General features: G+C 51.7%; 1 pseudogene across 1 annotated transcript in view; it reads left to right on the top strand.

Annotated features, from left to right (window-relative positions):
• The first annotated feature begins 1,537 nt into the window (after nt 1–1,537).
• Nucleotides 1,538–25,389, top strand: part of LOC311530634 (C-type lectin domain family 2 member D-like) — a 192,199-nt pseudogene continuing 168,347 nt past the window's right edge. The window contains exons 1-2 of the transcript in view: nt 1,538–1,630; nt 2,200–2,298. The product of the transcript in view is annotated as a C-type lectin domain family 2 member D-like (transcript). The remainder of the gene's footprint in view (nt 1,631–2,199; nt 2,299–25,389) is intronic.

The following is a 25,389-nucleotide window of genomic DNA, read 5'->3' as shown; positions in this document are numbered from 1 at the left end:
CCGGGGAGCTGGCAGGAGGGGAAGCAGCGATCAGAGGGGTCGGGGGTGGGGGGAGCAGGGGAGGGCAGAAGGAGGACAAGGTTTCAGGAGGAGAGCTGGCAGGGCGGGCAGGCCAGGGAGGGCGAGGACTGAGCCATGATCGGAGCTTTGCCCGGGGCCGGGCGGGACGCCGCTCGGGCACCCAGCCAGCCCGGGAGAGAGGGGGAAGGTTTGTGGGGAGTGGAGCGGCCGGGAGTCGAGGGGTTAAATGGAGGCGGGGCTAGGGCGGGGATCGGCCGCTGTTGCGGTGACCCCCGGGCAGGGACGTTTCCGCTGTTCAGACCCACGTGGGAATGAAGCTGGCGCGGGGGTCACAGGGAAGCCGGTCGCTCTGTGGCTGCGAACTCACCGGGTGGGATCCGCTGCGAGCCCGCCTGGCTGCTGGGACCTCAGCTCCTCCCCGGGCTGCGGCGCTGGGCGCTCTTCCCGCGCGTGAGACTCCGGGTCCCAGGGGTCCCTGCCTGGGCCGCAGGTGGGTGGGTGGGTGCTGCTGGCTGCTCGGCGGCGGCTCGCTTGCTGTGCCGCGGGGTTTGCGGGCCGGTTCCAGCCACCGCCGGACTGGGGCGAGGGGGGACCGCGGGCCCGAATGGGGAGGGGGAAGGGCCCGGGTCCTGGCCTGAATGGGTGGCGGGGCTCGGGGTCAGGGACCAAAATGGGAGAGGGAGGGACCGGGGAGGGGGTTGGCTAGGGGCTGGGGACCAAATGGGGAGGGGGAGGGACCGGAGCCCGAATGGGTGGCGGGGCTCGGGCTCGGGGCTGGGGACGGCATGGGGGGCAGGGCTCCGAAGGGGGGGCGGGGCTTGGGTGGTGCCTGGGGACCGTGTGGGGAGGGCAGCGCAGTGGCACGGGCCGGTCCTTGGCCGAAGGGCTGGGACTCTGGGCTAAAGGGGGGTGATTCGGGGGGCAGGCCCCGAGCCGAAGAGCAGGGGGGGGTTCGGAAGAGCCCCGCCCCGGAAGGGAAAGGAGGGGCTGGGCAGAGGAGTGCTGGACACTGGTTCAAGTCCCGCCCTTCAAGGAGGGGGCTGGGCCAGGGAAAAGGCTGTTTCGAGCCCCAGCCACTCCCCTTCTGATATCCGACTCACACTTACTTCTCGGAGGATTGTGTGTGTGAGGAGGGTCTTCTCCCCCACCCCCCAGCTGGGTGCCTGTCACGGGTGGGAGGGGCCCATAGGACATCAGGTCTCTGAGGCCCTGGGGGCGGAGGGGCCGATAGGAGTTAAGGGGTTTTAATCATCATGGCACCACCTCTGGCAGGGGGTTGGGCTGCTGGGCAGGGAACAAGAAACCACAAATGGCCTCCCCCACCCCTGACCTGTCCTGCTTGGTCTGTCTCGGGTTCAGATCAGCTGGAGAGTCTGGAGCAGGGACGGGGAACCAGGGCCAGGACCTCTGCCTCGGCTTTGCTGCTGCCAAATCGGACCCACTCAGACCGAGAGGAGCTGACCCCAGCCCAGCACCTGCAGCAGCGTCTGTGGCCTGAGTGTCGCTGAGAGGGACAATGGGGCCAGCAGCTGGGTTGCTGAGAGCGAAGAGCCGCTGTAGGAGTTGTGTGTTAATGGCAATGGACACCTGGAGACTGGAGGGAACCCAGGTAATGGGGCATCTCTGCCTGGGGGCAGGCTGGAGAGAGACACTGAGACTGCCTGGGGTGCTGGAAGTGGGCGTGGCCCTCCCACTTTTTGTCACTGGCTCCTCCCCTCCTCCTCCTCTTCCCCCTGAGGTCCCCCCACCCCACCTCTGGCTGGGAGCTGGAGTCCAGGCAGTTGCAGGGAGCCGTGGATGACCCTCCACTTGCCTGGGGTGGGGGGCTGAGAGCAGCCCCAGGTCTGTATCCCTCCCCCCAGGCTCCCTGCCCAGAGCAGGGGGAGGGTCTGTAGTTCCCCACAGCTGCTGCTCTTACCATGGCCCGGCTGCTGCTCTGAGGCCCTGCTACCCAGCCAGAGCCGGATCTTGGTAACAGCCCCAGGGTAGCTCTAGGGAGCCATGGACCCTCCATCTGCCTTGGTGGGTGGGTCTGCCTGACCCTCTGGGCTCCCCTCCCAGAGTGTCTGATGGAAGGAGAAATCGACAGAACGGTGCATGTTCCAGGGCAGCTCCAGCCCCGGTGCTGTCAGTGAGACGTGTCCTCCCAGCCCTGCCTGACGGGTCTGTCTGTTTTAGACCCTCCTTGTAACTGCCAGAAAAGTCCAACCCCTAGAGTTGTGGTTGCACTGATAGTTGTATCGTCTCCTTTGATCGCTGCCATCATTGCTCTGGCAGGTGAGTTCCCAGCTTCCGCCCCGCTCCCTTCCCCTCCATCTACGATCTCCGTGCATCCCATTACCCCGTGACCTACCACGCTCACTCCCTCCTCCCGGCCTGTCTGGCTTCTGCCCCTGGGACAGAGGATTCCTGGGGGATCTTCCTCACCGACCCTCCTCCTGCTCCCTCCCAGACCCCTGCACCTGGGCACTCTCTGTGTCGGGATGATCTGACTGATATTAGCCCCCCCAGCCCATCTCTGAGCACTTTGGACCCAAGTCGCCTTTGCCATGCGCCATGAAACAGTCCCTGTCCAGGGTGTCCAATGGGACAGGGTGCAGCGCATCCCTGAGCCCTTTGCCTTCCCTGTGTTGCTCTGAGGTTACCAGCCTGGCCTTCCTGGATCTTCAGGTCACGCCTGTGGCCGGGCGGCAGGTGCTGCCGTGTTATTGAAATGAGCTGTAGAAGTCAGTCGAGACCCCTCCACCAGCGCAGTGTGGAAACCCCCCAATCGCTGAGCTTGGCCATGAAGGGTCCCTTAGCACCATTCACACCCCCGGGCTGCCCAGACAGCGTGTGCTCATGCAGAGGGCGTCTGTTTGCAGTGAACATGAACCCTGCTGTATCCCCCCGTCATCTGGGGCAGGGCGTGCTGGAGGCTGTCGGGGATGGGATTTCTCTCCTGCCCTGGGATCTGATCACTGGGCCCCAGGAGGGTTTAGCAGCTGGCAGAGGGGATTGAATCCAGGTCTGTCTGCATTAGGAATCCTCTGTGCCGATGTCATGACATCCGTGCAGTTGAATTGGTGCAAACCGCTAAAGGAGACGCACTGCACTGGTGCACAAAGGAGCTTGCCTTGGTGCAGTTCGCTGCAGGAAGTTACCAGAGCGGGCCGCACTGCTCCAGCGCATCTCCAGGAGGTGTTTGCCCTGATGTCACTGTGTCACTGTGATTATACTGGTGCAGATTGCTCGGATACAGATGGGCCCTGAATACCAGCTCCCTGCTGTAATGGCAGGCTGTTGCAATGAGCAGCATTGGCTGTCAGTGTGTAAGGTGGGAATCTGTGAGCTTAGGGTTGGTTACACACCTGCAGGTGTAGAACATGTGGCATCTGACCTGGAGATGGATGGTGGAGACAGCCTGTGCCATCAACTGTTAGTCACTGACTTCTCTGCTCAGTTCAGTAGGGCAGGGGTGTGGGCTACCGTGCACTGGACAGTTAAATCTACAGGGTCAGACATGCCTTGTGCGTGAGGTGAACACATGCTCGTTTTCTGATCACCGCTGCCACGTTTCCTAACTCTTCCAGACTTAGAGTGTCTGTTGCTTGCTGAGCGCCAGCCACATGAGAAGGCTTGAAAACCAGCTACCGAGTTACTGTGGTGCAAACAAAAGTGACGTTCTCAAAAACATCTGGAGGGGTTTGAGTCCGACTCCTCTCAACTAGACAGGCCTTTCAAATCCTCTTTGGTGTCAATTATGGGTGACCCCACTGTTGCTCTTTCATGGCTCTGAAAGGGATACACTGCCGTGAGGGATTCCAGAAAGTGCCTTTCTTGCTGCTGTGTTTGGGGAGAGAAAAGTCTGCAGATAGGAGGCGAATTAAGTTCCATCATTCCTGGCCCAGAGTGCAACAGGTCACTTCCGGTTGCTGTGGTTTTTGGCGCCCCCTTGTGGCTTTCATGTCCCTGCGTGAAAGTTCCCAAGTTCTTCTCAGTTGTTCACCTGCTGTTTGTTGCTAGGTTGAACGTCCAGCTGTTGATCTTGTGCCTGGGGTGAAATGCTCTGAGCTGTGTCAGTCCCTCGCAGGCTGGGAGTGTCCCTGGAATCCTTCTTGTCAGGCAAACTTACAGTGACAAACGTCTCCGTCCCCCTGCGTCTGATTGCCTTGGTCCAGCCCCAGCTGGGGGTCCCAATGGGCTTGGCAAGCCGGTCAACTGACTGCCTGTTTGGCCACAGTCAAATACTCCAGCGAGAGCCCTGGGGGTAGGAGGCAGCCTGCCTTTCGGATTGCATCTTGGAGACTCACTTGTGTTTTCCGGAACCTGGTTTCATTGTTTTGCCTTTTTTTTCTGAGCTAAAATAACTCAGTGAAGTACATTTTTAAAAAAAAATTAGGTAGATCCGTATCTATCGAAAGCTAAACTTACTGGAGAGAATGACATCTTGCTCTTTTTTCTTCCTGGCGGGAGGTAACCAATTCTGATAAATTGGTATTTTAAAATATCTGACCACTCTTTGACAGTTTTCACTGATCAGTTGACCAATTTTTGTACCAGTCAAATGCCCAATTCTAGGTGTAACTCTTACTCTCCATGTGACTGTCTCATTCTCAGTGCTGACATCTCAGCTTTCATCAGCTGATCTGTGCCCCCCTGCTGGCCCCTCGTGCCCAGATGGCTGGATGGGATACCGAGGGAAATGCTACTATTTCTCAGAAACGGAAGGGAGCTGGACCGACAGCCGGAGCCGCTGCTGTGCACCGGGTGCCTCCCTGGCTGGGATCGACAGTGAGCAGGAAATGGTGAGAGACTCTCGAATTGCCATACACTGATCTTGGCACAGTGGTGGCTGCTGCAGTAGGACTTGGGCTCTGCCCCGTGGGGTGAGGAGCAGCTCTGAGCCCTCCCGTGCTGGGAGGCCAGAGTGAATGAACTTCCAGCTGCTGAACGCCAGCCCTGGCTGGGCCCAGGGCCCTACTGTCTGTTTGTGATCACAGGGATTGCCCATTCTCAGTTGCCCCCCTCCCCAAATAGGTAGACAGCTTCTGTCTAGGGCAGGGCTGGCTCAGGCATCTCCTGGCCTGCTGGCTGCTGGAGTGGTACTGAGAACCCAGCCAGTGCTCCTGTTGTGGGGATGGGAAAGGAGCAGCCAGCTGAGGAGGAGGGGAAGAGGGGATCCTCTCACATTGACCGCTCCCACTTCAGCTTGACTCGCTCCCTCCTCCTGCCTTGCTGCGGTGAGCGGGGGCTGATCTGTGAGAAGAGAGGTCTCTGCAGAGAGCTCAGACCCAGCACCTGCCCCCAGCCCAGGGGGACTTGGGGTGCGGGTGACTGGGAGCACAGGGGTGGGGCTGCTCTGTGCAGGGGGAGGGTTAATACTGCCTGGGTGATCTTGTACTTTGCAAAAGGCAGGGGAACACCGCCTCCCCCCCAAAAAAATAAACTGAGCACTCTTCAATATGGGGGGAGGGATAGCTCAGTGGTTTGAGCAATGGCCTGCTAAACCCAGGGTTGTGAGTTCAATTCTTGAGGGGGCCATTTAGGGATATGGGGCAAAAAATCTGTTGGATGATTTAATTGGGGATGGGGGTGGGACTAGAAGATCTCCTGAGGTCCCTTCCAACCCTGATACTCTATGAATATGAGACTGGGATTCTCTGCGGCACAGAGCCCTGGATGGGGGGGTGGGGAAGCACCGGAGCTGGGGCTGATACCTGCTGTCCCTCGGCTTTCTTGAAGGTGTTCCTGCTGTGCCATAAGGGTGTCCAGGACCACTGGATCGGCCTCCGGAGGGAACAGGGTCAGCCCTGGACATGGGCCAACGGCACCAAATTCAACCACCTGTGAGTCTCTCTCGCCCCTCTGGACTAATTCCCTGGGCTTGGGGATTCTGGTGTCTGAGCTGTTTGAGCTCAGGTAGATCCACCATTCAGTGCTAGTGAAACCACCAGACACGACCCTGGTCCGTTCGCGTCCTGCGTGTATCGGAGACCGATGGGAGCCGGCGTGTCCCTGAACTCTCGGCTCCTCCCCGCAGCACGGTGCTGGGCCGGAGACAGAGCCCGCCATAGCCAGAGATGCCCTCGCAGCGCGCTGGGATTTCAGCTGGGACACTCGCTGTTCTCCCCCAGCCCTCTTCAGCAAGGTCCCTGGGGTGTCTGACCCCCCCTGGGGAAAGGAGGCAGCAGGGAGCTCAGGTTAACAGTGGCCGCTAGAGAGGGCAGAATGCCGAGCACTGCATGGCAGGTGCAGGTCCCGCTGGGGATTGCAGCCGGCAGGTTTGAGTGACTTGGCTGGTGAGGCCTCTGAATCCGCAACAAGGCACCGATGTTAAAGGAGCCTGCGGTTCACAGGTGCTGGACACCTGGGGCTCCCACGGGAACGGGGTACAGTAGTGATGGCTGCCCAACACTCCGCGATGGGTTTCAGTGGGCTCCAAGTGTGATCACAAAACCAGCGCTGCTTGAACCCTGGGACTTCAGCAGTAGAAGCATGAGCCTCTGCCATAGGAGCGAAAGAATCCACTTCTTTAACTGAAACCCCCCGCCATTGATAAAGCTCTTTTGCAGGCCAGCCATTTGAGGGGGATGGAGACCCCCCCACTTCTCCGGTCTGGGTTACTTCAGTACTTTGAAAAATCAGGCTCTTTTGGCTCTGGGTCAGGGCTCCCCAATGGACAGTTCCCATTCTGCTGTATTGGACCCAACCTTTGGATCCCACCTGCTTCCAGCCTCACTGGGTCTGAAGAGCTACCAGACACTGTCCTGAGTTCGGGCCTCTGTGGCACTCTCCTGGGGTACAGACTCCCTGTCTGGTATGCTCCTTAGGATGTGGGACCCTGCAGATCAGCTGCTGTAGGACCAAAAACCAGTGCTGAACCCTCCCAAATCTCCCGAGAGGTCTCAAATCTCAAACAGAGGCTAGGGACACCATTCCTTACCCATCCTACCTAATAGCCATTCATGGACTTAACTTCCATGAATTTATCCAGTTCTCTTTTAAACCCTGTTATAGTCCTAGCCTTCACAACCTCCTCAGGCAAGGAGTTCCACAGGTTGACTGTGCGCTGTGTGAGGAAGAACTTCCTTTTATTTGTTTTAAACCTGGTGCCCATTAATTTCATTTGGTGGCCCCTAATTCTTGTGTTATGGGAACAAGTAAATAGCTTTTCCTTAGTCACTTTCTCCGCACCACTCATGATTTTATAGACCTCTAACCACTGTGTTTACATCTCATGTTATTGTAGCTCTGTAAGTGGCTATGGGCCATCTCACTGCGTGGTGTTTGGGTAGGTTGCGATTGTTCATGGGGGTGGGGAGGGAGGTGAAAAAGTTAAAATGTGACTGGGTATCAGAAAGTATTTCAGATAATCTAGTGCCAGAAAATGACCTTGAATGTGACAGCAGGTGGCTCCTCTGGGACCTTCTGCTAAGAAAAGCAAAACATAGAAAGAAAAAGAAACACTTCAGCACCAGGGGGAAAGGCACTTTCCTGTGTTTCCGAAGCCATCTGATTCCATTTCTGAACAAGTTGCAGTGTGAGAGAGAAATTCATCAAATTGAAATGTATGTCGTGCAACGTCCCTACAGCACTTGTGCAAGGGAAGTTGAACCAAATTACTACGGTGAGCTTCAGAGGCGCAAGCTGTTAAATGATGCAAAAACCAAGCTGAAAAGACAACAGCAACAGCTCAGATTTTGTTGTTACTGTTATCATTATTATTACTGGGCTACGTTGATTGGGTTTTTTTGTCTGTGAAAGAAACTTTGGACATATTGGCAGATACATTCTTTCATTATTAGTCATTATCCTTTCTATTATGTAAAGCATTTTTAAATTTAGTTCAGAATTGTTGTACAGCCGTCCACCTTTGACCAAAAAAGCAAAAGAACAACAAAAAAGACAAGACTGTGCAAAGCACTGGTTTCTTCTGTGTTTAGGTCATAGAATCATAGTATATCAGGGTTGGAAGGGACCCCAGAAGGTCATCTAGTCCAACCCCCTGCTCGAAGCAGGACCAATTCCCAGTTAAATCATCCCAGCCAGGGCTTTGTCAAGCCTGACCTTAAAAACCTCTAAGGAAGGAGATTCTACCACCTCCCTAGGTAACGCATTCCAGTGTTTCACCACCCTCTTAGTGAAAAAGTTTTTCCTAATATCCAATCTAAACCTCCCCCACTGCAACTGGAGACCATTACTCCTCGTTCTGTCATCTGCTACCATTGAGAACAGTCTAGAGCCATCCTCTTTGGAACCCTCTTTCAGGTAGTTGAAAGCAGCTATCAAATCCCCCCTCATTTTTCTCTTCTGCAGGCTAAATAATCCCAGCTCCCTCAGCCTCTCCTCATAACTCATGTGTTCCACTCCCCTAATCATTTTTGTTGCCCTTCGCTGGACTCTCTCCAATTTATCCACATCCTTCTTGAAGTTTGGGGCCCAAAACTGGACACAGTACTCCATATGAGGCCTCACCAATGTCGAATAGAGGGGAACGATCACGTCCCTCGATCTGCTTGCTATGCCCCTACTTATACATCCCAAAATGCCATTGGCCTTCTTGGCAACAAGGGCACACTGCCGACTCATATCCAGCTTCTCGTCCACTGTCACCCTAGGTCCTTTTCCGCAGAACTGCTGCCTAGCCATTCGGTCCCTAGTCTGTAGCTGTGCATTGGGTTCTTCCGTCCTAAGTGCAGGACTCTGCACTTATCCTTATTGAACCTCATCAGATTTCTTTTGGCCCAATCCTCCAATTTGTCTAGGTCCTTCTGTATCCTATCCCTCCCCTCCAGCGTATCGACCACTCCTCCAAGTTTAGTATCATCCGCAAATTTGCTGAGAGTGCAATCCACACCATCCTCCAGATCATTTATGAAGATATGGAACAAAACCGGCCCCAGGACTGACCCTTGGGGTTCTCCACTTGATACCGGCTGCCAACTAGACATGGAGCCATTGATCACTACCCGTCCAGTAAAGATAAGACACAACTGTACCTTGTATTTATTATTGAGTCTGCAAAAAATCCCTATGTAAATATGCACATGTAATTTATTTATTTGTTTTTCCTACAGTTAGTTCAGTATTGTCAGAGCCTCATTCTGAGGCTGCCAAAAATTTGTGAGAACCCCAGCTCTAGAAAGTGTTAGTATTTTGTTTTCTATGTAACCATTACTTTCCAGTATTTGCAAAAAGAAAAGGAGGACTTGTGGCACCTTAGAGGCTAACCAATTTATTTGAGCATAAGCTTTTGTGAGCTACAGCTCAGTTCATCGGATGCATTCAGTGGAAAATACAATGGGGAGATTTATATACACACAGAACATGAAACAATGGGTGTTACCAGTATTTATTCACTCTCGCTTGCTTCTCTGTTCTTTGATAATAAACTCATTCCTGTTTTCTGTATATCTAATTGCTGTGTTCTCAATAGAGTGGTTGGCCTGAATTGAATCTTACAAGCTGCTGTGGACCGCGCCTGTGGGATTAGAGTCACAGTTCTGCATGTGCTCCGTGGAACGGGCTGAGCACTGCAGAGGGACGCTCAGAGGCTTTGGGAGTGTCTATCGCTAACCTGTACACAGAGAGCGAGGCCTGCAGGGGACTGGAAGGTCAGGCTTGCGCTGCCAGGGGTGGTGGTTTGAGAGAGCAGACCCATGGCAGGCCTGGACAAGGCTCCCCCAAAAGTGCCTCATATGCCTGCTATGAATCGCTCAAATGGGCAGACGTCCCCGGCTCATTCCACCCCTGCACCCCCCAGGTACAACCCGCACAAGGCATTCGACCAGGGTGAGGAGAACAGCTGCAATGCCCTGTCACCTGACGTGCTGAATTTGCCTCTGAGCCCATTTTCCCTTCCAGCTTGGGACTCCAGAACCCTGCCTTGTTGAGCCAGACATGCTTGCCAGCTGCAAACCTAGACCCAGGTCTGGGCCACACCCCCAACGCTGCAGACTTGAACCCAAAACTGCTCAGCAGGTTACCTGTCTCCAGCACCCAGCTCCCAATGGGATCCAAACCCCAAATAAATCCGTTTTACTCTGTATAAAGTTTATACAGGGTAAACTCAAATTGTCCACCCTCTATAACACTGATAGGGAGAGATGCCCAGCTGTTTGCTCCCCCAGGTATTAATCACTTACTCCGGGTTAATTAATAAACAAAAGTGATTTCATTAAATATAAAAAGTAGGATTTAAATGGTTTCAAGTAATAACAGACAGAACAAATAAGTTACCAGGAAAAATAAAACAAAACACGCAAGTCTAAGCCTAATACATTAAGAAACGGAATACAGATAAATCTCACCCTGAGAGATGTTCCAAAAAGCTTCTTTCCCAGACTGGACTCCCTCCAGTCTGGGCCCAATCCTTTCCCCTGGTACAGCCTTGTTCCAGCTCAGGTGGTAACTCGGGGATTTCTTATGACTGGCAGCCCCCTTTGTTCTGTTCCACCCCCTTTGATACCTTTGGCACAAGGCGGGAATCCTCTCACGGTCTTTTTGGGTTTCCACTCCTCCTTCTAAATGGAAAAGCACCAGGTTAAAGATGGATTCAAGTATCATGTGACATGTTCACATGTCCTGTGAGCCCCCCTCCATTCTTTCAGGACTGGCCCGCACGTATGCGGTGAAGGCTTGCAGGTGAACAGAGCCATCTACAGTCAGTTGTCCTAGCTAATGGGAGCCATCAAGATTCTAAGCCACCATTAATGGCCCACACTTTGCATAACTACAGTAGGATCTCAGAGTGATATCTCATATTCCTAATTTCAGATACAAGAATGACACATTCATCCAAATAGGATGAACACACTCAGTAGATTTGTAAGGTCTCATTACAAAACTTATAGAGACCTTTTGCATAAAGCATATTCCAGTTATATCATATTCACACTTAAACATTTTTATAAAGCTTATGAAGTGCAATGTCACAGGGTCAATACCCTCAGAGGATACCTGCAGATAGAGGCTTCCCTGGCTGGTGGAAAGGCCTCAACTGCCCTGCTTCCCATGGCCAGAAGGCATTGTAGTACAGCTATTCTCAGCTTACCCGGGCCTATGTGGAGCGGAATGTACATTAGAGCAGCCCCAAGGCTGCTCTGACTTAGACCTGGTCAGCACAAAGCCTGACGATCATTTGTCTACTCTCCGATCAGCACTGGCTGCCAGTGAGTTGGCCACCTATGAAGCCTAGCCCCTGGCCCTTCCCCTTGTGCCTGAGGTCCCGCCATTCCCCTTCTGCCCCCCTCCCTCCCCTTCTACCTACCTCTCCCCCGCAGGAGCCCAAAGCACCCTCACCACAGCCCACAGCCCCAGCACTGGACGGCAGAGGTCGGAGGGTGAGACCCCAGCCCCGGGGCACTGCAACCTCTGTGCCCACAGCCCCATGACACCTGCTGCCCATGCTGATCACGCTGTCTGGATTGAAGAGATTTGATGCACGTTACCCTACTGTTCCCGTTTCGTGTCCGAATCCCAGAGCTGTTGGCATGAAGACACCACTGGAAACGGAACATTCATTCATTCCTAAATCTGCTCAAAGTTTGTAAGTGCAAAGAAGAAAGGAATAATAAAATATATATAAGAGAACCCCTGAGATGCCTAGCTCTGTAAACAGTGAGAAGTGAGGAAGCCCCTCTCGTGTGGGTGCATCGTATGGTGCCATATGCACACCCAGCACTTCTCAAATCCCAGATGTTCTAATCCACATCCATCTCCTCGCTCTCCCATTCTCCCATCTCCTCCACCTCCATCTCCTCCATGTCGCTGCTGTCAGGGTCGTCTTGGGGCTGCGTCGGAGCCCTGGGTTTTGGGCTATCTGCTGCTCCATAGAAATCCCTGGCAGCATCTCCCATTGGCAGCTGCAATGTGATATTCACAGCAAAGTATGAAGCATGGTTGAAATCTACAAGCACAGAGCCCCGCGGCTGGGTTAGAGGCCAAGTGCACAGAGGTTTGTGCTGCTCATGCAGGTGGAGGGATGAAGGCAAAACCATCAAACTAGGAACCGAATTGGACAACCATTTCACTGTAGACAAAGATCTCATGCCCCTCAATCCCGACCAGCAGCTCCCTGCTAGCCCAGTTTTGTCAATACTCCTCAGTCCCACCCCAGAGCCCCCTGCAGTTCTGGCCTTAGGTCACCCAAGACAGCTCTCTTGATTCTCTTCACTCCTTCTGTGGCAGATACAGGATACACAGCGGGGCAGTGTGCGGGTTTCCTTGGCACTCACTTCGAGTGAGCTCCATAACTCAAGGCTTCACCGTTCATTAGTAACACACCAATTGCAACCCCACACCAGCCAAACCCATTCGCAGCTCCAGCAGGGCTTCCTTTCTGTTCCTTACCCGCCTTACACACACTCCGCCCAACCCAGAATACACTGGCGAGGAAAATCTCTTCCTGACCCCTGCATGTGAGCAGCTGAAGCAAGAGACTTGGGACCATAAGACATATACCAGACAAGACCTTCAGGGTTGCCCAGTCCACCCCCATCCCACAAGCAACCCTCTCATACAGTCACACTCAAATGTGTCCAATGCTCTCTTACAACTAATAAAGTTTGCCCCTATTGGGAGGCTGTTCCAGAACCTCCCTCCTCAAATGGTTAGAAACTTTCTAATCTCCCAGCCTGAACTTGTTCTTGGCCAGTTGATTCGCCTTTGTTCTTGGGCCTACGTTGTCCTTTAGCTAGAACAGCTCTCCACCCTCCCTGGTGTTTACCCCGATGTATTTATGGAGAGCCATCAGATCCCCTCTCAGCCTTTGTTTTGCTAGACTAAACCAGCCCAGCTCTCCCAGCCTTCTCTCGTGAGACAGGCCCTCCATTCCCTGATCATCCTGAGAACTCTTCTCTGTACCTGTTTCACTCTGAATTCATCTTTCTCGAATGATCAGAATCATACACAGGATTCTAGAGGAGGGCTCTCCAGGGCCATGTACTTTCGTACTTCTCTGTCTCGACTGGAAGTGCCTCAGCTGATGTATCCTAGCATCACATTTGCCTTTTTCATGGCCACATCACATGGGTGGCTCAGTCACCGTATAATCAACCAACACATCAAGGTCTCGCCCCTCCTCTGTCGCCTCCAACTGATGAGCCCCAGCATCAAGAAGAAATTCTTCTTATTAGACCCTAAGGGCAGGATTTTGCACCTGGTACCTTTAAATGTCATCCTTCTTCTGGTACTCCAGTCTTCAAGGTCATCCAGATCTTCCTGTATAATATTCTACCCCCTCTGGACAGACCATGTTTCCCAGCTTTTTAATCATCAGTAAGTTTTGTTATCACTCTCCTACTTTTTGGGTTAACACCATTAATAAAGAGATTAATGAAGATGGATCCCAAAACAGATCCTTGAAGAACTCCATTAGGAACCTCCCTCCGATCCCACAGTTGAGTTTCCAGACTTCTCCCCTTTAATTGGTTCCTTACCCGCCTTACAATTCTTGTACTGATCCCCGTCTTCTCTAATTTAGCTAAGAATTTCCCACGTGATACCGTATCAAATGCTTTACTGAAGTCCAAGTATATTAGATCTGCTGCATTTCCCTTCTCTAAACAACCAGTTCTCAGCTCAAAGAAAGAGCTCAGGTTAGTCTGGCCCCATCTACCTTTGGTTACATCCCCTTTTCCATTTACCTCTGTTGGAGACCCCAGGGCATGGCCACTAGTTAAGTTGAGGAGATGGAAGGCCATAAGGGTCGAAGAGGTCTCCCTGCTAAAGGCCTAAGGGCTTCTTCTCAACCCCCCTTAATAGAATTCAGGCCTGGCTGATTTGAGTAAGCTCTTTTGCTCTTAAAACAATGTTGCAGATGCAGACAATGCCCCATAGTGTAAGGTTTGCTGACGCCAAGTTAAAGATAATAGGAGAGAGAGCTACAAGGCCAGACAGGATGTGCTGGTTCTTTAAGTTGCTAGGAATGCTTGTTAGAGGTTGCAGGAAATAAACATTGTCCTAACCCATATAAGAAAGGCAGAGTATTTGTGCAAAGTTTTGATTGGCTGATGTGTAGTGCAGTAGCATTAAGGAATATAAATGTGTGTAATGACCTGCTCTGATGTGCAGGATTTGAGATTCTATTCTCCCTGTACCTTGTTTGCAGCTGCAAATAAACTTTTCTGCTTCCCCACCCCGTTGTGATTATTGAGTGACGCACACCGGGTAACGAACCCCCCTGCTGTTGTTCGCCTCTGGCACTGGGTGCCGGCAACAGCTTTTGGAGTCCCAACGTGGGGTGACGAGGATGCAATTTAGCCTTGCCCAGATCCCTTCTGGAGGTCGAGGATTGCAGCGACAACCGACGCCCAGCACACACCGGTGAGTTCATTGGGGGCCTCAGAGGAGAAGGAGTTTGATGAACCCCGGAGGGAACGACGGTGCAACGCACTCACATAGTGGAGAAGCAGCTGTGGGAGACAGTGAGGAACCTGTTCCTTGGATATACGGGAGGAGCAGCTGTGCGCGATGTTGGGGAACCGGTCCCTTGGATAAGGTAGGAACCTTTTGAAATCCGGATTATAGGCTCTGTTGGAACCTGGGGACGCCCACAGTTACCCTGTAGGTATGGGACAGGAACAGAGCACGGGAGGTACGGTACGATGCACGCCCCTAGAGTGTATTTTAGTAAATTGGAAGATATTTGGATCAGATCCAATGACTAAGGGTAAATTGAAGAGATTTTGTACGGTTGACTGGCCTCAGTACCAATTAGAGGACCAAGAACAGTGGCCTCCCGGAGGATCACTAAATCATAATACAATCCTCCAGTTACTCCTGTTCTGTCAGCAAACGGCAAAGTAGAATAAGCATTCGTATGCTTACTTGTTTATAACCTTATAGTCTCGTACTGATATTTTACAATGCTGTAATTTAACCCCGATTGGCCCTGTAGCAATTAATGTCAGTCCCCGGATCCCCACCCCAAATGTAATGGCAGATCCGGTGTCTCCTTCGGCCCCTACACCCACACAGAGCGAGGCTCAAAGTAAGATTCCTAGTGAAGCTCATAGTGAGGTTCAGGCTCCATCTGCTGGATTATACCCGTTACTTACCAAGACTAAAATCGCCCCTAATGCAATAGAAAGGACAAGCTCTTACCATGCAGGTCTATACTCATGCACCTTTTAATCCTATGGACCTGGCCACTTTCAAAGCACAGGCTGGAGAATTTTCTATCAACCCAAGCAAGTTGGTATCGGCCTTTGAGGGATGTCTTAGCAGCTACAAGCCAGGCTGGGATGATTGTAATGTCCTTCTGCAAACATTATTGACTGAGGTTAAACAAGAACAGGTCATAGCTAAAGCAAGGAAAAAAGCGAAAAGGCGATATGACCAAGACCGTAACAATGTCCCGATCCCAGATAATCAAGTTCCTATAAAAAAATCCTAGGTGGGACCCAAATGACAATCAGGCTATGACCCACCTCACCTTCTATAAGGAGCTGCTACTGTATAGACTCCGTCATGCAGCTGTCAGACAGAATAATTAAACTAAACCATAGAAGGTAGTGCAGGATCCAAAGGAAAGCCCTGGAGCTTTTTTGCAGCACATTCGAAACACGATCCAACAGTATACCAATGCAGATCCTAATAATCCACAAACTGAGGCAATTATTAAAGGAGTATTTACAAGCAGGGCAGCCCCCGAAATTAAGAGAAAGCTACAGAAAAAGGAGGATTTGATAAGTATGACCATGGCACAGATTTTAGAAGCAGCAAATCAAGTGCATAGTTTAAAAGAAGTAAAAAAAAAAAAAGCAAGTAAAATTAATGGTAGCAGCAATGCAGGCAGGCACGAAGGAAAGTAAACAAAAAAAAGGGGGCCGTTGCACGGACGTCCAGGCCCACGAAAAAGACGACTGGGGCGCAATCAGTGTGCCCTGTGTCGGCAAGAGGGACACTAAAAAAATAAGTGCCCAAACAAAAAGAAAAGGGGAAGTACCTCTATGATGGCGATAAAAAAACAAAAATAAGGGTGTCAGGGGAAACAGATCATCCTACCCCCGGAACCCCGTGTAAAAATGCGGGTGGGAAATGAAGAAATAGATTTTTTAGTCTCCTGAATTTTGTGGGACTCCAAGGATATCGGGTAGCACGAAGTAAGGCTCAGATTGCTCTCCCACAGGTACAGTACCTCGGGTTCTACATACAGCAGGGGGAACGCCAGCTTTCAAATAAAAAAATAAAAGCCATATGCCAAGTTCCTATCCCGAGTAATCGCAAGCGGCTCAGAGCATTTCTGGGGATGGCAGGCTTCTGTAGAATATAAATCCCAGAGTTTGAACTATAGGCTAGACCCCTGTACGACTGTGTAAAAGGAGCAGACCATGACCCCTTTCATTGGACCCCAGAGGCTGACAGGGCATTTAAAATCCTAAAAAAAAAGCTAATGGAAGCCCCGGCTCTAGGTCTGCCAGATCTCTCCAAGCCATTTCAGTTGTATGTACATGAACGAAAGGAGGTGGCCCTGGAAGTACTCACACAGCTGCTAGGAGCATGAAAACGTCCGGTGGCATATTTTTCGAAATAACTGGACCAAGTAGCCAAGGGCTGGCCAGCGTGCCTGCGGGCAGTGGCAGCCACCGCCCTGACCCTGGCAGAAGCAGAGAAACTGACACTAGGGGGAACAATACAGGTTTTTACACCACACATGGTACGCGCTTTACTGGATGTTAAGGGCGGCCTCTGGCTCACACAAGCGCGTATGGCAAGATACCAAGCAAAGCTCTTAGAGAACCCTGAGGTCAGGCTGCAGCCTTGTCCATCCCTTAACCCTGCCACCCTCTTACCAAAAACTGAGAAACAGAAACATGACTGTTTAAAAATCATAGATGCCCAATATTCTAGCCGCCCGGACTTGAAGGATGTGCCCCTCCCAAATGCAGATTATGAGTGGTACACTGATAGTAGCAGCATGGTAATAAATGAGCAAAAACCGGCGGGTTATGCTATTGTAACCCTCAGTGACAGCGTGGAAGCTGAAAGTTTGCCCACTGGGACCTCTGCCCACTTGGCTGAGCTAGTGGCCCTGACCCGTGCACTCGAACTGTCCAAAAAAAAAACAGGTCAATATTTTCACTGATTCCAAATATGCTTTTGGGGTGTTGCATGCTCCTGCTGGCCTGTGGAAGCAGAGGGGAATGCTGACAGCCCAAGGCTCCCCAGTCAAGTACGGGCCCCAAATCCTCCGGCTTCTAGAGGCAGTGCAACTCCCTTTGGAAGTGGCAGTGGGACACTATAAGGCCCATCAGAGGGAGGATCAAGATGTGACCAGGGGTAATGCCAGGGCAGATAAAGAGGCAAAGCATGCTGCCACCCTGATGTTCCCTCAGACTAAAAACACCTATATGCATGCCCTTATCCCATCAGTGGGGAAGCTCCCAACCCCTCAGTATTCTGGGGAGGAGAAACAGCTAGCTGACAAACTTGGTCTCCAGGAAAAGGAGGGATGGCTTCATTCCCCGGAAGGGAAAGTCCTCTTACCAAAGGGCCTAATTCTGCCAGTATTACAAAAATTACATCAAACCACTCATGCTGGCAGGAAGGCACTTATCCAAGTAATAAAAAAGTACTTCATAACCTCCAGACTCAGAGCCCTAGCTACCCAAGTACAAACAAAATGCCTAGTCTGTCAAAAGAATAACCCCCAATCAGGACACCCAGTACCACCAGCAGCCCTGGAACCCACTCCAGGCCCCGGACGGGTGTGGCAAATAGACTTTGCTAAGTTTCCCCGGACCCAAAAGTTCAAGTATCTCCTTGTCATAGTAAATGGATTCAGCAGATGGTCAGAAGCCTTTCCATGTCGCAATTGCACTGCCAAGACAGTGGCTCTCAAGTTTGTTAAAAAGATTATTCCTCCCTTTGGACTTCCCCAGTGAATAAAATCTGACAATAAAACACACTTCACGTCAAAAATCGTCCAAAGCATCTCAGACACCGTAAAGATTCCCTGAAAACTCCATACACCCTGGAGACCGCAAGCCAGTGGGGTAGTAAAGTGGATCAATCAGACCCTTAAGCAACATCTCTCGAAAGTATGCCAGGAGGCCTCCCTACGGTGGCCTGATGCCCTGCCCCTAGTTCTGCTCCGCAGCCGTGCTCTCCCAAAGGGTAAATTAAAGCTCAGTCCCTTTAAAATTATGTTTAAAAAAACACGGCCTATAAATAGTACACCGCTTATGTAAAAAAAAAAAGTAAAAATTAAAAAACAAGTTTCTCTCTCAGTATATGTGTTCCCTGTCTGCTGTTCTTTGTCTCTTCACAGGTATACTAAGGATTCCCAGCCTCTACCCTTAGACTCACCCATCCACTCCCTGCAGCCTGGTGATTCAGTGTTCGTACGTACCTGGAAAGACGAGCCCCTCCAGAAAAAGTGGAAGGGACCCTATACCGTCCTGCTGGTCTCCCACACGGCAGCAAAGGCCGAGGGACACAAGAATTAGATTCATTATACCCAGCTGAAAGACGTGTCAAACTCCGCCCCCCCCTCCCCCGGCTAAAAGGTAGACCGTGCATTCAGCCCCTCCCAGTGAAGATCTTAGACTAAAATTACTATTTAAACAGCAGCCCACCAAAAAAGCAAAAAAATAAATAAAAAAGTATATTTTATTCCCCCTCTCAGCCATGTGCCTAACCGGTACTGCTGTTTCAAGCATTGTACCCGTAGATACCTGGCTGGCACTGGCCCAGAGTGCAGTGAACGCAACGTCGTTCTCAGAGAACCTTATTCTCAGAGACTAAGGCAGCAGCTCTGGCCTTTTCTTTCGTTAGTATCCCTGGGCTTGTGGTGCATAATTACCACGCAGTAGAGCACCTTGCCTGCACAGTGGCAAAGGCCATTAATTTAACCTCAGCCGTCCTGGCCCAACTCTCACATGAGTTAGGGGAAGTACGTCAGGGCATGCTACAGAACAGGCTGGCTGTAGACTATTTACTTCTACGCCATGGTCACCTATGCCAGGAGTTTGCAAGCATGTGTTGCTTTTATATAACAGATGCAGAGCCGTCCGTAAAAGCTGATTTCCAACGCCTAAAGCAGCTAGCAAAGAGCATTCATCAGCAAACTAGAGAAAATTAGCTAAGCTCTCTATTTTTTCCCTGTATGAATCATGTTATATTTACTATGTTATATATAGTCCTGGTAAAAATGCTTATTTTGCATAGTTTTAAAAATCTTAATTTTATGCATAGCCCGCTAGTAAGTAAATAAAAATAAAAAAACTCAAGCAATAAAAATAAATAGTCTCAAAAAAAAATGTTAAAAACCCCAGGACATGGCCACTAGTTAAATTAAAAAAATAAAAGGCCATAAAGGTCAAAAAGTCTCCCTGCTAAAGCCCTAAGAGCTTCTTCTCAAACCCCCTTAATAAAATTCAGGCCTGGCTGGTTTGAGTAAGCTCTTTTGCTCTTAAAACAATGTAGCAGCCGCATATAATGCCTCATAGTGTAAAGTTTGGTAACGCCAAGTTAAAAATAATAAAAAAAAACAGCTACAAGGCCAAACAAGATGTGCTGGTCGTTTAAGTTGCTAAAAATTCTTGTTAAAAGTTGCAAAAAATAAACATTCTTGTAAACCATATAAAAAAAGCAAAATATTTGTGCAAAGTTTTAATTAGCTAATGTGTAGTGCAGTCGCATTAAGGAATATAAAAGTGTGTGTAATGACCTGCTCTAATGTGCAAAATTTAAAATTCTATTCCCCCTGTACCTTGTTTGCAGCTGCAAATAAACTTTTCTGCTTCTCCACCCCGTTGTGATTATTAAGTGACGCACACCGGGTAACAACCCCCCCCTGCTGTTGTTCGCCTCTGGCACTGGGTGCCAGCAACACCTCCATGAATTTAATTCTCCTCCCCTCACAGTGTCTTCTACAGCGCCTTGCCTACTGCTGAGCTCACTGACAGAAAAGCAAGAGGGAGCGAAAAGCTGGGATGTGGCCACTAGATGGGGACAAAGAGCTGCCTCCGCTGGCCAAGAGCAGCTGGGGGAAGCCTGGGAGCAATAGGTATCAGAATAAGCAAGTCAATCTCAGACCGTGGCCTAGTTTCCAGACATCTCTGGGCCGATTCTTGGAGGACACAGCTCCTGGCAAAGCCACCCCCCAGAGTCAGGCCCTCAATGGTTCTCCCAGCGCAGTGGGCCCTGGGTGCAGCAACGGTGCAGAGATCGGTGTGAAATAGGAAACCCTGCGAGATGCTGGCTCTCCCTGCGGTCCCTGACCCCTCCAGGGGCTCCAGTGCAGCTCCCCCATACGCAGGCAGAGCTCAGAGCAGAGTCTGCAGCAGCCCCACCCCAGCGAGAGCTCCCAGTGAAGGCAGAGGCCTGGCAGAGAGAGGAGAGGGGCACAGGCAGGTCAGCGGAGAGCTGGAAGGTGGCTTCCACCCCAGGAGGATTAACAGAGAAAGAAGAGCGGAGCTGGGAGAGCGCAAAACAGAGACACCCCCCAGTAAATCCCCCCCGCCCCCAGACACCGAGATCCCGGCCTGGGAGAGCCCTAGCAGAGGGGTTCATTCCCCGATACTTACTCATGACCGTTGCAGCAAGGGGTCCTTGTGGGGTGGGAGGAGGTGCCACCCCGCTCTGGCTGGCTGGCTTTGGAGAGATACAAGGGTGAAGAGCGCGGTGAGGAGTTGGTGCCCTGGGAAAGAGGTGGAACAAGAGTAGGGGCTAAGGGCCGAACAGGGGTGGAGCATCTACGGGGAAAAATAAGTCAGTGCCCGTGGAGGGGAAGGCCGGGGGCTCTGTTCCACGAGGGCTGAGCGTGTCAGAGCAAAACTACTGAGCAGCGTCATTGTGGCCTCCCCCTGCGTGTCCCTGATTCCCCAGGGTATACTGCATTTCCCCGGCTCCTTCCCTTGCTAGGTGTAATTTCAGAAAATCACTCTCCTGTCCCTAACTCCCACAGCCGCTGTGTATGACCCACTGCCAGGCCTCTCTAGATGGGCTAACATCTGGATCCTGCCCAAGCTGGTTCTATCCCACGTGGCCAATTGCAAGTGACCGAAAAAAAAAAATCACAAGTCAGAGCCCCCCTGAAAAACGATTGTTTTTAAAGTCTCGTTGGTTTTAAGCCAACAAGTTTGGGTTCTGTTCTCCAGCTCCTGGTGTTGGAGCCTTTTGGTGGGGGGTCACCTTTTCAAGCTTTTCTCCCCATCCAGGAGAGCAAGATCATGAAAAACTTCTGCCAAGAATGGCCAACCCCGCCAAAACCTTCTACCAGCACCAGAAAACAGTTAGTCCGAAATTGGGGAAAAAACAAAACAAAAACCCCCACATCATCCAAACCATTTTTGGTTTTTGAATTTTCCAACAAAAAATTGATTTTTTCCTGTTAAAATGACACTTTCCACAAAAAATTGTCTTTAATCGAACACCCAATTTTCCCTAGCACAAAATGTTGATGGAAACATTTCAGTGTATTAGTTAAAGTTGCTGTGAAATCCCCACCTCCCCATACCTCCCTACCAGCACCAGCCCCAGCACCTATGGGGCGTGCAGCTGTGCAACCTGCCTGGCTGTAGGGCCCCTTCCCTGCCTCCCAAACAGCAGCTGGAGCCAGGAAGCCATCGGGGATCCCCACAGGGACTGGCTGCACCTGCTGCTGCTCAGCTCAGCCCCACAGGGTCAGCATCAGCCTCTCCCCATCCCTTTCCTGGGCAGAGAAGCGGCAGTACCTGGAGCTCCGCTGCCCTGAAGATGCCCCACGGGCTGCGGTGCCTTGGCGCAGGGAGAAGCTGCTGGATGCGGCTGGGCTGGGGGTGAGCGCTGGGCTCGGGAACCTCTGGGACAGCCGGGCGGTCGGTTTGCGGGGCTGGTCCTGCTCCTGTGAACACAGCGCGCTTCTCTCCAAGGGGAGCTTGAACAGGGCCTCCAGCCCCAGCAGGAGGAAGCGTCTTCAACAGCCCCGGGGACCCAGCACAGAGACACCCCCGACCCCAGTGAGCTCCCCTGGGGCAGCAGCAGCCTGGCCTGAGGGGAGAGAGGGAGAGAGACACAGCAGGGGAGAGTAATGGGATAGTTCTGGTTTTGCACCAGGCAGCTAGGGAGAGCTCAGCTGAGCACCCAGGGCAGGCAGGGTGTTAGGGCAAGGGGCTGACAAAGGAGGAACTAGAGAGTGCCTGAATCCTGTACAATCCTCTGGTAAAGCTCAAATCTTGACCGCCTCAGGAAGCAAAGCATGGCTCGGAAAACTCTCCTCCCATTGCAAAGCCATTCCGGAGTTGTTAAATGAATCTCTAACCGGCTCTGTTGATCGTCTGGTGGAACTGCCCATGCCCCGTTTACACCACCAGCTTACTGCGCTTTCGTAGAGTCAGGTGACGGGGGGCTGGCCTTAGCTTTTGGTGAAGTTGCCGCCGATCTCGCCCGTTCCTTTTGCGCCTCTGCCATGCCGTGGGTCGGGGTGTTTCTGGGGCTCTTCCTTCCACCCCGCCCCTCTGGGTTTTTGGATGGCACTTCAGGGAAGAGATTCCATCTCCCGTCTGGACCGTTCAGTGGGGCTGGAGTCCTAAGCAGAAAAGGGGAGGGGGAGGTGTGTTGTCTGGGGGTTAGAGAAGGTAGAGCTGGGGCGGGCGGGGGGGGCATGGCGGGGGGGCAGCTGCAGGGCCCATGTGTTCCCAACACCTCCGCATGCCCCTTTCTTCAGGCCCTGTCCTGCCCAGGGGCGCTGGAACCATTTGTACAGTGAGGGGGCAGAGAGCCACTGAGCCAAACTGTAAACCCTGGATAAGATGGAAACCGCTTCAAGCCGTGGGGGGGGGGGCGGCCCCGCTAGGTCCAGCACTGGTGGTCCTGCCCATGTCGATTTTACAGAAAATATTTGGGGCTTTTTTGTCCAGTTTTTTTATTTTTATTTATTGATTTGCAAATCCCCAGCTGCTGGCTGAGCAGGCGAGACTGAGAGGCGCAGAGAATAGGGACGGAGGGAAGAGCGCGTGGAAAGAACACACAGAGGAGGGGGGAGGGATTATTTTGTAAACTTTCTTTGAATGCAGTTTAGCAGCTGGAGACAGAGAGGATTGGCCAGCGCCTTGCATCCAGCCAGCCCCACTTGATCACAAGCAGAGAATCCCCTGGCAAGCCCCAGGTTAGGGAACTGGGGGTGCGGGGTGGGGCAGGGTTGAAGCGTGTGTCTTCTCGAGCAGGGGGAGTCGACCTTGGGTTTTAAGGTCTTGGGGCTGGGGGGAGCATGTCCTCACTGCAGAGTTAACTGGAGTTATGGACCCTGGGGGTTATAATCTGCTTGCAGAGATGTGCTGTGTAAATGCATGAGATGAAATCAGATCTGGTGCCGGCGTGAGAGGTGTGCATGGCGTGATGGGGGGTGTGTGTGAGTATGAGAAGCAGCCCTTGTTAATTGCACGCTGCCCACTCATGGCAGGGAAACCCCAGCACTCACCTCTAGATCTTTCTGTGATCTACCTACAGGAAGGAGCAGGTGGATGTGACACCCCTTCATTCCCTGTCTCAGGATCTTCCCAGCCTGCCTGCACACCAAATTCACTAGGTGGTGGGTGCATGACTGCAAGGCGCTGGGCTCGGGAAAATCAGCCCCGGGTGGTTATTTTGAATAGAAAACCAGAGCCACTTCTGGGGTCTTTCAGCTTCTAATGCCCTTTCTCTTCTGCAGCTGGATGTAAGCCTATGATAAAATCCTTCTCAATGCCAAGTCAGTGCCATAAATCACTGGACTGGGTGCAGGAATCAGTAGGGGACGTTCTCTGGCCTGGGTTATGCCAGGGCTCAGACTAAATTATTCTTCCCAAAACTTTTAAAAGCTGAGCCCCCTCCTCAAGGCAAAGAAACCAATCGTGCCCCTCACCCATCAGCAATGTGTTAGTGACCCCACCCCCCATTTTCCTGTATACATCTTCAAACCCCACCCTTCCCACCATGGCTAGCCCTTCCCCACGCTTCAGGAGACGTTGGAGGAGATGATCCTAACCGTCCCCTCTAACCTTAAGAACCTGAGGGACCCCATCTTGGAGCATCTTAAAAATCCCAGTTCCCAGACTCTGGAACAGGGGCTGCTTTGCCGGGCTCACCTTTCTCCCTCCGTCAGGTTGGCCGATGGGGATAATGAGCCTGGAGATCTCATTCCCGCTGCTCTGAGTGCTGCCCATGTGCACTCGACCCAACTCAGCTCTTGCTGTACCCCAGGAACGTCTTCATCTTTTGGGATCCTCATGGCAGCAGTGGGATGATTTAACGGAGTCCCTTTGTCATGGGGCCTTTCTCTCTCTTTTGTTTCAGAGCCAGTGTCCTGGAATCGTCTCATGGTGCGTGGAGTGGTGGCAGTGGTGGGGGTGCTAGTCTTACAATACCTATGTGGGTTTTGGAAAGGTAGAGGGAAAGTGTTTGCCTACTCGCAACTTGTCCTCAGGAAGCTGCTGACTCATCCCTCCCAGTAGCCTGGAAGTCCGCAGGATTCCCAGGAATCTGAGCTCCCCGCAGTGTGTGACAGGGACGGGGACCAGGCCCAGGGAACCAGAAACAGGAATCGAGACCCAGCCCTGGAGAATGGGGAAGGAGACCTGTTTGCGAATTCGTATCCAGTCTGCTGAATTGTTCACGTCCAGACCCTCCCCCCAGTTCTTAAAAAGTCGAAGCATTTCATTTAGACACTTTCCAAACAAACCATTTTGATTTTTCAGTTTGAAACTATTTTTTATTTAAAAATGTCCTTCACTTTTATTTTAAAAATTCAAAAAGTTATAACCCTTGAAATGTTCCTGGGTCTTTTTTTTTTTTTTTTAAAGCTTTTTGGTTCATCAAAAATTTGGAAAAATGTTAGTTTTGTTCAACCTGAAACCCTTTTTTTTTCCATCTCTTTTTTGGAATTGCCAGTGACCAAAAAATTCTGTTTGCCCAGCTCGAGGTGCGGGTGAGGATTTTGGCGGTTATATTGTGGGTCTCTAAGTCCCCTTGTTGCTCAAAGTTTTCTTACTGCAACAAATTAATTTGGGATGAGGGCAGGATGGGCAAAAGCTTCCTAAAAGTGGGGGGGCTGCTGGCACAAAAACTGTGGCCCACCCCCTGTGCCACCCCTTCTCCTCGAGGTCCTGCCCCCTCAAACTGCCCTTTTCCTTGAGGCCCTCCCTCACACCGCCTTTCTCCCTGAGCTCCCACTTCATGCCTCCTCTTGCCCCCAAAACACTGCCCTCCCCACTCCCTTCTCTCCCCCATCATCCAGTCGCTCACACTTATGGCCAGTAAAAAGTGGTGGGCCCTGGTCTCCCCTGTTCTGGCACCCCTGGATGAGAGTGGGAGAGGATGAAGAACTCCTTTCAAATATAACTCCCCCCCACCCTCAGAAAAGCACAATTTGCCAGCAACAGCAAAACATGCACCTAACCAACAGGGGCCAGTCCAGCTGTG

The sequence above is a fragment of the Lepidochelys olivacea genome, assembly GCF_965140295.1.
Source record: "Lepidochelys olivacea isolate rLepOli2 genome assembly, chromosome: 14".
In the NCBI taxonomy this organism is placed as follows: Eukaryota; Metazoa; Chordata; order Testudines; family Cheloniidae; genus Lepidochelys; species Lepidochelys olivacea.
Note: the sequence above shows the minus strand (reverse complement) of the source record. Positions and strands in the feature narration are given on the sequence as shown.